Here is a 12597-nt window from a genome sequence, read left to right as displayed (position 1 = left end):
ACAGGCAGGTCAGGCCAAGTCAGTCACACACATACTTTTAACCTTGGACCGCTGCCAGTGTCGTCATATCAGAGCTTGTTTTTGTTCTGAGCATGTTGTTTATATTATTATTATTTAAAAATGCATTATTTTTATTGGTAAAGACTGCACTCTAAGACCAGTGAAATCTTTTACAGTTTTTTTTCTTGCACTGATAGAAAGTACACTACAGAAAAAGGTAAATTGTGTTGAATACGATGCATCAAAAGTAACACAAATATAGGCAAATTAATTAATGATATGGTTTTGATATTAATTTCATAGCTGAAATCTAGAAAGAGGGCTGCTGTTTTTATACAGTTGCAAGTAAATGGCAATGTTGTGCTTATAAATCAAGGATTGAAGATATCTTTATTATCCCCATGGGGCAATTTGTTGCGCAGTGAGCAGTAACCACATCATCATCACACAAAAATAAACAATAAATATAAGCAATGAATAGTCAAATCTGACTGAGTTATTTAGCAAGGCAATGGCAGCGGGGAAAAATAGTCGTAAGTCTTTGCAGACTGTATGTGTGTCCAGACAGGAGCAAGTTGAACTTCCTGGACAGAATTGACATACACAACACTTAAACGTGTAAAATTGCATATAAAATACCATGTTAACATAATTTCATAATATTTTGTCATACATGTCAGATGTTTGTTTTAAAAATACATTACCTGAACTGACCCTTCGCTAAGTCTCGACCCTGAACAGCAGCTGTCTAACGAGGCACAGCCGATCTGTCAAGCTTTGCATTTCTCTACACGGTGGAGCGGCGTGCACGTGAGCAGAAGAAGAGTGATACGCCGTGTCTCATGAGTTTGGAGAGTTTTGGTAGTCTTTCAAAAACATGAAACATGAGCAAGGGTATACACGTGAGGACTGGGTCAGACTTTGTCTTTATCTCCTCTAAGGTAACCTGGTGCAGAATCAAAGGGGGGCTGCCAGGCGGCGCTCTCAGGCCCAGGCTGGGTTAGCTTAGCTCTCTTCCTGGGGCGCTCGAGATCTGGTTGGTCTGGCTGGGTGATTGTGAAAGTTTGGTACACTTCATCTAATCCCTGCGCTTCCTTTTCCCACGGTTATGAATATATTTCTATTGATGTAATGTATTTGTATTGTTTATTACTATTTGCTGGGATGTAGCTTTAGCCACACTGTGCTGTGTCACATTGTCTCGTATCACATAATGTTGCATTGTGTTATATTGTATCGTATTGCATTTTGTCATATTGTATCATATTATGTCGTATCGTATCGTATTATGTCGTATTGCATCGTATACTGTCATATTGTATCATATTATGTTGTATTGCATCATATCATGTCATATTGTATCGTATTATGTTGTATTGTATCATTGTATTGTGCTATAAAAAAATTAGGGGAAAGGAAGTGAATTCTTAACACACAGTAATGAAAACTAAACTGATTTTAAAATACGTCTTCAGTAATTTAGAAACATGCTGAATTCATTTCCCCCCTCACTGATGCCAGGTATGTCAGACTGACCAAATGAATGAATTGGATGAATGAATGAATTACAGATGACTGCACAGAAAAATAAAGAAATTGAATTAATGGTGATTCCCCAATCCTACCGTCCATGTCACTCCTAACTCACGTTGCTGGCCTGGTGAGGGTGCAGACAGCCACTCGCTCTTCAATACACACATTTTCCAGGTACTTTTCACCACGAGGTTCAAGGCTTTTTTACTCACTTTAAGTCTTCCCAATTTCATCATCAGTGAGTTCCTTTTGTTTTCAGTGGTCCCTGTCTCCTCCAACACAACTGGCATCAATACACTGAAAACTGCTGCTTTCTGCTGACGGAAACATGGTTGTTGAAAGCAGCAACAGTGAGGAATATTAAATGTGCTGTCAAACTAACACACAGAGCTGAAATGAAACTAAAACATTTGGTTATAATTTTCTATGCTTTGTCACATTAAATACTGTCATTCATTTGTTTCAGTGTAAACTTGGGATCGATTATTAACCTTTAAATAGTCACATGTGAGTTTCGTCGCGTATTTACTGTCAATAAAATTGCAGCCTGTTGCTTAAATAAACTTAAATAGACACAGGGAAGAGTCGCCGTAACTGTGACGTGTTACAGTTGTAACATCACATCATATCACATCATCACATCAGCCTGAGAAATATCTACTGGATTCATCCTCTCTGCAGGCAATGGTGCCTGGAAAAACTGGTTTTATACAAATTTAGCAAAAATTAAAGGGATAGTTCACACAAAAATGAAAATTCAGTCATTATTTACTCACCCTCATGCTGACTGAGGGTCGGGTTTATTTTGTTGGTCTACAAAACACTGCTGGAGTTTCACAGGAAAACAGTGTTGCAGAATCTCCCAAACAATGGAAGTGAATGGTGACCAGTTTTCAAAAGGAAAAAAAACTGGAAACAAAACATAAAATACCTCCATACTGCTTGTCTGGTGTAACCCAAATCTCCTAAAGACTGTGAGTCCTCAGCTGTGGCTGTCACTTCTCGCCTCACTTCCCGCCTCACTTCTCCTGTTCTATCATAAATCCAGCTGTCCTACAAATTAAAAAGCAAAAAAGAAAGAAAATTCTTTCCCCACCAAAGTTTTTTTTTTTCTTCTTTCTTTCAGTTTCCAGCCAGCACCAGCATTTTTGGCAAAATTAACTGATTTTTCAACAACCACTGAATATTCAGTTACATGAATATGTTAACAACAGATCTGATCTGATTTTTATTCGAGCTTCATTCATTTATAAGCACTTGCATGTTGTTGCATTAAAAAATCCACTATTAAGACAAAAACGACGAAAACAGTGTTTTTGTGAAAGAGATATTTTCAGGCAGATTTCGATTTCCATTTCACTGTTTTATTTTTGCTTTTTTTTTAATCCTAAAACACTGTCTGAGAGACCCAGGGGTCGGATCACTGTCTACCCCGGCTGCAATGCGAGTCCCAGGGGCTGCGGCGTGAGCAGCCTCGCTCTGTGCCCGGGCCCTGTGGCCGGGTCTCGGTGCTCTCTGACCCACAGATCTGCAGCTCAGCATCAGTGTTTTCATGCTGCACAACATCTTCTTCTTCTTTTGCTGCTCAAGTCACAGCGTCCCCTATTGCCTGGCAGTCAAAAACAGCAGCTGACGGAATATCTCACCCGTGACGGGGAAAGAGTTAAAAATGTTTGTCAAGATTACCTCGCTGAACAAAATGTGTCAGTATATAAGTTTTGTTCGCCACAGAGCTTATTCTCTGCACAAATGGAAAAATCCCACTGGCTTTTTGTTGAGGGAAACAGACCAACTTGACTGGGTTGGCCTACAAAAATACTTCATCCCTGCAGCACTTGTGCCCAGAGCTTCACATTATCACTCCCCAAGTGGGAGTAGCATGTGCAAGGTGCAGAAAAAAAAAATTACATAATCCCCTGCTGGCTTCCCACCTGTGAACATTTATATTTATTGTGTTTCTGCTGTGTTTTTTTTCTGCACATCGACAACAATATTCAGAACAATCAAATAATGTCAGAGGCGGTAACACATTTAAGAGCATATAATACAAATTCAGCTTGTATGTGATAAAGCAGCACTAGTAAAAATACTAAATACAAAGAAAGAATGATTTAAATCCACTGGCTGACAGTTCACTACAGTGAGAGTAAAGTCAGTGTTTGTTTGGAGCAGAGAATGATTTCTGGCTGTCCATGTCTCATGATCGGAACCATGTGTCCGCCACGTGGAGGGTTCGCTATTTCTTTAAAGCTGAAGGAAAATCATTTTAATGTCTTTCTGAGGACAAAAAGACGGAGAGACGAGACGAGATCCAATTCATGCTGAGCAACCCTCCGTATTAAAGTGTTTAAGAAATGCTGTGGGCTGCACATGGATGCAAAGATTCTGATGTCTGTGACGATGCAAGAGTTAATATTTATTTATTATGCAGTTTGAATTAAAAGCAAAACAAAAATGGACAGATAGCAGATAAATAGAGACAGAAAACAGGACTGTAATAAGACAATGAATCTGATTCAGTGATGTGTTTATGTAATCTAGATCAGACACAGAAAAGTTTTATGGGAAGAAGAAGAAGAAGAAGAAGAAGAAGAAGAAGAAGAAGAAGAACAGGAAGAAGAAGAAGAAGAAGAAGAAGAAGAAAATCCCCGATATTAAAACTTTTAATAGAGTTGCTCCAGTGAGTACCCTGAAAACAAAATAGCTGAGAAAATGCAAAATTCAAAGGTAACTTGCTTCAATAGATTTTGTTACTTGCAAAAGTTTTTGCTAATAAAGTTTTGTTGAGATAATTTACTTTTCCTCTTTGGATAAACTTTAAGTCTTTAAGTTTTAGAAACCCCCCAAAACTGTATTTCAAAAATTGTTGAGTAAACTTACTGCAGTGAAAGTTAATAGTGGTTAATAATTTTCAGTTGCATCTGTTTGCAACTGTGAATATTTTTTTGAATCTTTGCTGGGTTTCTGAAACTCGAAGGTTCAAGTTTATCTAAAAATAAATTATCCCAGCAAAAGACTATAGGTCTGCAAAACTTTGTTTAGCTTATTTTAAAACATAAGCGTTTGAAGTTTAATTCAAATTTTTTTTTAAAAAAAACAAGGCAGTTGCCATGTAAGTTTTTACAGTGTAAAATGACAACAGAAGAAAAAATGTTGTAGGTGGTTAACAAATGTTATTTTGACCTTACTTTCACCATGGTCCCCAAAAATATTTGAACCAAACTCAAAACCAAAGCGGTGAGAAAAACACAGTTTGGACACTTTTTATGGCCCTGATGGAAAATCTTAGTGATGTCTTTTATTTTCAGGCACAAAATGATAAATTTAAAGGCATCATACACTGTTTATTTCAGCTCTATTTTTGTCCCACCTTGAGTGCGTCTTTTTGAGACGTGAGGTGTGGCCTCGCTCAGGAAAGCAGAGGTGAGGGGTCTGGATTCAACTTGCTCCCCGCTCTCCTTCAGCTGGGAGGAGGCGGGGAGGCGGGGAGCCAGCGCAGCGACGCCTGGCAGTGTCTTCTGTGTTTAAACTTACATCCACGTCTTGGCCGTGCTGATCTGGATATTTTGGAGCTTCCTGCCAGGGATCCATAATCTGCTTCTGCCAAAGTGAGAGAGATTTTGGAAAAAAAAAAACTTAAGATACAAGAAGAGGGAACCTTGCAATATGTTTTATCTTGTAATTAAATCGTCAAGTGACAGTTTTTGTGCAGGAAAAATGAGGAGCTGTGTGAATGTTGGGCTGAGTGTGATGTTGATAGTTGAGGAAAGTTTGTTTTGTTCTTCTGGCTTCATGGCAGAGGAATGGTATCATTCATTTGTTTTCATGTTGATGCATCCTAGTTAAAGTGTAAAGATTGTGCATGTTAATTATTACGTTAATTATTAGGTTTATTGCATCTAATATCGTATTTCGTCACATTGTTTACTTATCATTATGTAGTATCACCAAACTTAACTTTGCTTAACATAATATTGAGTTAACCCTTAAATGGACACATAAATATTATGAACTGCTAAAGCCCAGAATGGCATGTTCACGTGCACATGCACACTGTCTGAACTGGGTGTGTGTGGTGTGACGGTGTGCAAACGGCATGCTGGGACTTTAGAAGACTTGGATTACACCGGATGAGCAGTATGGACGCATTTTATGTTTTTTAAATTTTCAGTTGTTTTTTCCATTTGAAAACTGGTCACCATTCACTTCCATTGTTTGGGAGATTCTGCAGCACTGTTTTCCTGTGAAACTCCAGCAGTGTTTTCATTTTTGTGTGAACTGTCCCTTTAAGAGAACCGTGGCACATTTGTGACACAAAAATACTGTCACTCCTAAAAGCCAGCTGAATTTTAATCACATTTGAGCATCACAAGCACGCATCACATAAATATGTATCCATCCTCCCTGCTGTCCTCCATGCGGTGCGGTGGCTGGAGACATTAAAAGCACTCCTCTTGTTTACCCCTGACAAATATGGAGGAGGAGACCCTGGTTCCCATGGAGACACTCATCTGTTTTGTACAGACAGTAATCCAGGTGTTGCAGGAGGTCAGCAGAGGCTGAATGAGTGATAATGAACCGTGGGCAGAGCTGCTATGAGATGCAATGAGACTTTATTAAGTCTATATTACACACAAACACCCACATAAGCATATTGATCGTTTCACACACACACACACACACACACACACACACACACACACACACACACACACACAAAGGCGTGGATGCAGACGCACACATTAAAGATTTAGACGTCCTGCCAAGTTGAATGAAAAATCTCAAAGTGAAGTTGATCTCATTAGTTAAGCTTCAAGGATTATCTGGCCTGTGTGTGGTCGTATATCTCCCTGTGTGCACTTGTGTGTGTGTCTGTGTGAACGTGCCTTTATGTACATCGTTTCAATCGGTTTCACCCTGTCTTTTATTATTATTATGAAGCACCATTTAAAAAACAAACAAACAACTTAACCGTGAGAACAGGAAGTTGATCAAGACACTAAACGCACAGGACTTCACAGGGAGGCCGGTCTTTTTAACAATGAGCTCCTACAGAGAACTCGTGTCTGACAGAAAATACTCCAAACTACAGTAATGATGCTAATAAGTGTGCAGCGTGTGATGATAAGGAACTGGTGAGCCTGGACATCGTTTTTCCGAGTGCATGTCTGAACAATTAGCCAGTAGCAGCTACATCTATACATACCCTAACCCAGAACAGACAAACCAAATACTGGCTCTAAATACAGACTTTCACATTTTTTCTACCAAATAAAGAGTTGGAGCCATAAACGGTATGTTAAATGGGCTGAAATTCTATATACAGTTCGTCCCCCGCAGGAGGCTCAGGCGGGCTGCAGGAACACTGCAGGAGCACAAGACAAACACAACACTGTAATATGACAACAACAAGCGAGGAGGAGTCGTACACTGTGAGTTGATCAGCTGTTTATAACTGCCGGTTTTCTCTCGATGTAAAGTTCAGCCTGTTATCCTGAAAATAAAAGCCCACTGCTCTGAAAATACACACCCTGGTAATAACTGTGCAATAACTTAACAGTGCATTTAATCTGTGAATTAATTCAACTTGTGCAATAACTCTGCTGTGTCCTCTGTCACACAGCATTTCTATTTATACTGTTATATAAATATATATTTTTGTATCATGATGCTCATTATGTGCATAATTCTGATTTCTATTCTGTATCTCAATGTCTCATCTATTACAGTGCATATGTATAATAATAACTGTATAATATCAGTATGTTACTGTCTGGAAAACAAAGCACATACATTCATATACGTATATATTCTGTTTTATTATCTATTATTGCAATTTTGTCTCTGTGTAGATTTCCCTCTAATTGCACTGTGCAATATATTTTTTGTTATTCTTGTAAGGAGCATCTGTAATGTGAACAATTTCCCCCCCGAGGATCAATAAAGTACTTCTGTTTCTGATTTTGCTTCTGATTCTGATTTGAAAGTTTTGTGGGCAGTGTCAGTTCTCTTACACGCTTGGAATTTTTAAATCTAAAATAGTTCATAGATTAAATTCTAATCTAACAATCTATACATTTTAATAAATAAGTCTATAGCGAGGCCTGTTATTGTTTTTTAATGTTGTTAGGGTTATCTTATATTTTGTATTATTTATATTTTCTAATTATTTTATATCTTTTCTTGTATATTATTTGAAACAATCATCATGCTATTTTCTATATGAACAAAAAGTGAAAGACGCTGTCTTGATGTGTGCATCTGTACTTTATGGGTATTCTGTGTTGACATGGTGCAAATATTTTAATACGTGTCTAATATTTTTCTACTACATGTTGTTCTTTCACATAATGCAAGTGTTGTAGAATTAAAAAAAAAAATTAGGCTATTTCAAATTATTCCAAAAGACATGAGGGGGTCCCTGGTATATTTTCTAACTCCTACGGGGCCCTTGAGAAATGAGAAATTCTGTTTTAAAATGTCTGAGACAGGTTGAATGTCTGAAGGATTGGGTTTGAATCAATATCATTACAATGAAATCATATAATAATAAAGCACAAAATGAAACCTGCAGAACAAAAACAGAATTTTCTACACTGGTAATACGACGTGATGGTCTCAGACAGTCTGCAGCTCTCGAGGCAACGGGACGCTTATTTGTGGTGTCCCAGTCTGCAAAGTGGATCAGTAGATCTGGTTATTTTGATCTGGGCTGCACTGTCCAGTTTCCACAGGAGGAGGACCTCTGCTCAGACTGAGGCCAGCTAAGGATGTTACACTGAGAACAACGTGGGCGTTACAAATCAGGTGAGAGGGCACCTCGGCTGCTCACTGTAATGAGCGTTCACATGCTTTACTTCAGTAAAAGGGCAAAAAACCTCCACCACATGTTGAAATCTTACTTAAGCAAAAGTAAAGAAGCATTATCATTATCATCATATACTTAAAATGTCAAGAGGTGAGTGTTTCTTACACAGATAAATGGCGACTGCGATTGTTATTTAAGGAATAATGGACATGTTGGGTCAGTTATTCTTGCTAAATAAAGGGTGACACAGGAAGTCTTAACCTGCAGGGGTTTATTATTATATTTGGAACAATGACCAGCTTACTGTACATAATCCCACAATTTACTTTAAAATAAATAATTTGACACAAAATAATCATTTAAAAATTATTTTATTGCTTCTCCAGAGTCTATAGTTAGAACTGCGTCCATGGTGACATTCATTGATTCAGAAATAACAAACATGATAATCCTGCAACTGACCAATCAGAACTGAGTATTTAACAAAGACTGTCATAAATCATTACCAATGGAAACAGCATTTTACTGTTGCTGAAGTAATTTGTAAATGTAGTAGAGTAATAAATGTAGTATTTCTGTCTGAAACAAAGTGGAGTAACAAAGAAGAAGAAGAAGTAACGAGTTCTTGAGTAAAGTTTGAGGAGCTCAAAGTTGTTCTGAGGCGGAGAACATGAGTGAATGTAATAAGGTGGGAGTTCTCAGTCTTTTGGAGCTGAAGGTCTACCTCCGATTGATAAAAAATCAAAAGGACCACCTTCCAAAATAAATGTGACAAACATCACACGTCAGAAAAACACAGTCTCCCTGCCTGCCGTTATAAATCCAGATTTAATGTATTCAGGGTCATATTTTCTCAACACAGCTTTTTCTGGCACAGGGTCGTCTCTCACATCAGTTTGTCTCCGATGATGTGTCATGATCGGTGTGGTGATATTAATGGAACTGGTTATTGAAATAATGCATTTGAATTCAGTGTTTATTTATTTGAATTATTCGGCACATTTATAATAGATAGAAAGTTTAATTTTAATCTTTGGCAGCATAACTGCCAACAAGATGGCGCTCTGAGTCCCACCAGTGGGCTGCAGACCAGTGCTTTAGATTCCATCACTCCTAATAAGGCCTTATAAATGCATATAAATATTATAATAACAGAGCAAATGACATATTTAGATAATTGGCCATAAATTAAAGGCCACTTAAAGAAGATGAAAGGTGCTGAATTTGCAGTGTTTGTATGAAAACCTCAATTAATCCATAAACTTGCAGCATTCTGACAATCAAAGATACTCATTAAGATGAATATCATATAAAAAAATTAAATGATAAAATGCAGAGAGGACTGTATTAATGTATTTTGTACATATTAAGCAGGTTCACAATCTTTGCAGGGAATTCTTGCAGAATAAATACATCTGATCCTTCTTAAATGTACAGACAGACAGAATATTACAGGGCAACAATGACAATTCAATGTTTTTCTTTTAAAATACTTTTATTATAATGAATAATATTTAGGGAGAGTGCTAAATTAGGCATCAGGGATTACATTTCAGTGACATTTCCTCCAGCCAGCATGTCAAATTAATCCAGTTAACAGTGCCAAATGTTCAAGACTGTGAGGTGATTATTTCCAGGTGGACAGAGGAGTCAGACTTCACTGTTTTACACTCTATGAGATTTATATGAACACATACATACTGAACGTTTCTGTATTAATGATGGTACCCAGCACTGATCATACAGCTGACACCCTGCCTTAAGACAAGTCATCGCCTTATTCTTCAGTTTCAGGACTCTTCTGATGTTCAAGAGGCAACGAACGCTGCAAAAAGACAGAAATGATTTTAGCAGCAGTTTAGTTTTCCGTTTTGATTTTGTAGCTGCTCATTGATTTTTCTGTGAAGTCTGCCAGATGCACTCTGCTGATTACAGCAGTTTGAGTTAGAGTCTGGTCCAGATCCAGATCCAATACTGGGCTAAGGAGAGAGGGGGTGGGGGGTTGGGGGTAAGCCCTCGAGTTAAGTGCTGCTCCGTCGGTGCACTTCATCAGCCTAAACGTCGAGTCGCTTCACAAAGATCATAAAAAATGTCACTCTGAATAGCTTTTATTGCAGCATATCCTCATGCTTTATGGGTTATTTGCTGAAATGCAGATAAGATTTAACATAATAGTGGAGCTGAGGAGAAACCATGCAAACATGCCTTCAGTGCAGTCTGTGCACATATTGTAGTAACTTTGAGGAAATAGGATTTGGACAATTAGCTTAGATTCATTTAAGAAGCTTCCAGGAGCTGCCGGAGGATGAGGTGTGCAGAAGATCAGAGTAATCTGAGTACGTTTTAGGTCACTGCGGTTAATTGTTTGTATGTGTGCACTCATCTGACTCCAAACATTTATATTTAAGATGCTTCAGCTCACTTCTTCAGACCTGCAGAAGTGCAACAGCAGAAAAGCTTATTGTTTGCAGCTTTTAAAGATATTAGAGTCAGAGCTGTGCGTTAGCGTAGGGGAGACCAGGGAGGGTAGAAACACTTTCTGTATCAGCATCAGCAGCTAAGTGGTTTTAACAGTTAGAGCTAATTTGAGCTTAATTAATAAACAAACAAACAAAGAATAAGCAGTTTGATCCGTTGTTCCATGCACACAAAGCAGAAACTCTCATCTGAACTGTTACAACTGTCCCCACCGCAAGCTGTCATCACATATCTAACTGTTTTAGCATGTGAGCTTAAAGGTTGCATGCATGCAAATCATCAAAATGAACTAGAGAAACCGCTACTTTAGGTCATGTAAGTCACTATCGTATCTACAACATAAAAATGTAGCCTTTTTTTTTTTACCTAAAAAAGGATTTAGTTGCAAAATCCACATTGTTGCTCACAGGGATACGTCTCCTGTGAGCTCAACAAGAAAGAGGATTGCATGATTTATCTCTTTTCTGACTTGTTAAACTAACAGTGGTACGACACTCCCCGCTCTCCCCTAAATGGTGCTGTGAAAATAATGTAAAGTGGCAAAATGGTGGTTGTCAATGATGTGTTTTATTGTTTTCTCTCTAAGTTTCTTTTGATCTGTTTGTGTGTTTTCAGTTACTTCTTTAATCATCGTTTTCTTACACATTATCAATGTCATCCAGTGATTATTGAGTGATTATTTGTGATTGCTTGGAAACAGATTGTCGTAATGTTTCATTGTTTTCTAAGTGATTTATTTAAGGTAAAGTGTTGTAAAAGCAGCTCTGGGGGGCTAAAAGACCTTTGAATAGGATCAATAACAGAAAGTCACTTACTGACTTAAATCACTGACAATACAATCTGTATTTACGTGATACATGATACAATTACATGATTCGGCTGGACACGTGATGTTTTTGTGAAAACTGTGTGATTTAAACACACGCGCTGATGTGAAGGGAGCTGAGTAAAGCTAAATCAAATACGCCTCATTGAAAATCAGGGTCTCAGAAAAGAAAAGCCATGGTGCAGAGAGGACAAGGGAACGAAAGGAGCGGAGAGTCAACGGACAGATTTTTCTGGGCCCAAAAAAAGTGTGAAGAAACAGGAGAAGCTGAATGTGGCAAAGGTGGGGAGTTAGGAAGACTAGCAAATAAAACTTTAGCTGGCTTAAACTCTGAGTAACATGTTCGCTCAAAGAAAAGAAAAAGACACTACTGACCTGCTAAGGCTATTATGTGCCCATAAATCCTAATGACTGGTCTTTTTAAAAGTGGTGTGTTTATATATTTTTCTTATTATTTATTTATTACATTTTATAACCTCATAGTTTCACTATGCATCTGTTAAAGTCATCTGCAGTCGTTTGATTCTTGTCTAATGGAAGTAATTGATGGTCTTAAAGAGTTTTAATTTAAATGTATTTATTGCTGGTGTCCATGTGCTTGAAACTGATCCAAAACTGACGCTCTGCTGTCCTCTAGTGGTCAAACACATCACTTCTCATACGTTTGAATAAAGGAAACTTTATTAGGCTTAAAGTTTGCAGCAGATCTCTCATCTTGTGATGTGAAGAAATCTCACAGGAATTTAGTGGAATCAACTTATCTTTTTCTTTTAAACTTCACACAAACATACAAGTTAAACTTAAACTTCCTATTTCTTTTTGCTTATTCTAGTTATATGTATTTTAAGGACACCTCAGAACTTCTAGACACACGTTCTTATAACTTTAAGTATTTTGACTTGAATTAATGTACTGTACAGAGTTAAATCAACTCATTCAATTAAAGTCGTAA

The sequence above is a fragment of the Lutjanus erythropterus genome, chromosome 12 (assembly GCF_056507025.1).
Source record: "Lutjanus erythropterus isolate fLutEry1 chromosome 12, fLutEry1.hap2, whole genome shotgun sequence".
In the NCBI taxonomy this organism is placed as follows: domain Eukaryota; kingdom Metazoa; phylum Chordata; class Actinopteri; order Lutjaniformes; family Lutjanidae; genus Lutjanus; species Lutjanus erythropterus.
Note: the sequence above shows the minus strand (reverse complement) of the source record.